Source organism: Theobroma umbraticum, unplaced genomic scaffold (genome assembly GCF_002168275.2).
Source record: "Theobroma umbraticum cultivar Fairchild unplaced genomic scaffold, ASM216827v3 scaffold_67.0, whole genome shotgun sequence".
NCBI lineage: Eukaryota > Viridiplantae > Streptophyta > Magnoliopsida > Malvales > Malvaceae > Theobroma > Theobroma umbraticum.
Window position 1 is genome coordinate 8,200,923 of NW_018397262.1, and position 1,690 is coordinate 8,202,612.

Sequence of the window (1,690 nt, forward strand, 5' to 3'; positions counted from 1 at the left end):
CTTCAATGCACACTACCGAAAAGTCATTTGCACATTCAAGGAAGGTTCAATGTGAAACCAAGCCTCCTCAGGATTAATGGATGATGCCTGAAAGTCCCATTTTCCTGTAATCAAATTCGTACGCATTAATTGGACAAAATTAAGACATCAAAGTTCAAATTAATTGATTTTAGATATGGCATATCTATCTAATCAAGGATGGTGCAGGAACCGCTGTTAAGAATTTAATGCACCATTTTATGCTGCTTAACTGTCAATATGCCTCAAGAGGGGCCATGAAACTGAGATTGACAAAGAGCTTGAACATAGCAGATTAATGGGACAGTAAATCTCAAATTAAAGTGAATCAAAATTCAACATACCAAATTGCATCTTCTGTATCATGAAGGATGATGGAGAAACTACTTTTCAAGTTACAGATTTCCTTCCTTTTGATTAATATATTATGAATTCTACGCCTAAATCAAGCAAAACATTCCATGGCAGAGAGAAACCAGCAGGGTCAACCCTCTCATGGAAATGATGATCAAGCTCTCACAGAACCTAATTTTTTTTAGCATATGTGTAACATATAATATTAAATTAATCCCTACACATCTCAGTTAATGCAAATGGGGGAGTAACCCCTGGGCAAGAAATTGTTATATATATATATATATATATATATATATATATATAATCTTGCGTTCAGAGGATATCCCTTTAAATAAATATTTCACCTAACAAAAATATAAATAAATAGTTATGTGGCCTTAAAAGTTGTTTTTGAATATTTAACTCAATGATATATGTAAATATCTTTTACTTAAACATCGAGTTCAAAATTTTTTTTTTTCCGATAAGAACAAAATAAAACAATTATTACCCCTGCGGGTGGATAGGTTTGGTGGCATATGTGCCCTATATTATAACTTTTTAATCCGATATCTAAGAATGGTCATGAAACCTAAGTATTAGTTTAACAAGAAAATTTCTATCTAAACATATAAATAATTTGCCTGCCACAAATAACCCTATCAACTTTTTCTTTCCCAAAAGGAGAACAAGTTAAGGTGGTATTTCCTTGAGTTCCATAGAGCTAGGATTTTCCTCTACTCTTTTACTTACTTTTTTTTTTCTTGTTCATCATTGCTAGAATATTGAAAGGAAAAAAGGCCAAAAACACCACCGTAAGCTACCTCCAGAACCCTGGAAACTACCTCTTATAGGGTACTTGCACCAGTTCATAAGCCCTTTACCCCATTAAAAGCTAAGAGACTTGGCCAACAAGTATGGACCTCTGATGTGGTTAAAAATGGGTGAAGTTCCTGCCATTATAGTATCATCACAAGAAATTGCAAAAGAGGTTTTGAAAACTCATGATGTTAAATTTCCCAAAGACCTTATCTTCTTTTTGCCAGAATCATGGCATATGATTTTACTGGCATTGTTTTTGCGCCACATGGAAACTATTGGAAACAAATTCGGAAGATTTGCATGATGGAGCTTTTGAGCACAAGCCGTGTCCGATCATTCCAACCAATAAGGGAACAAGAGGTTTCAGCTTTGATCAAAACCATGTTCATGAATGAAGGATCCCTTGTCAATGTTGGTGAGAAAATATTTTCATTGACATATGGCATAACAGCAAGAGCAGCCTTTGGCAAGAAAAACAAAGACAAAAAGGAGTTCATAAGGATTGTTTCGGAGA

The 1,690-nt window shown here is 34.4% G+C and overlaps 1 pseudogene; it reads right to left on the bottom strand.

The window, feature by feature from the left end:
• Window positions 1-1,448: 1,448 nt before the first annotated feature.
• The window catches only part of LOC110418915 (desmethyl-deoxy-podophyllotoxin synthase-like), a 2,569-nt pseudogene continuing 2,327 nt past the window's right edge, over window positions 1,449-1,690 (bottom strand).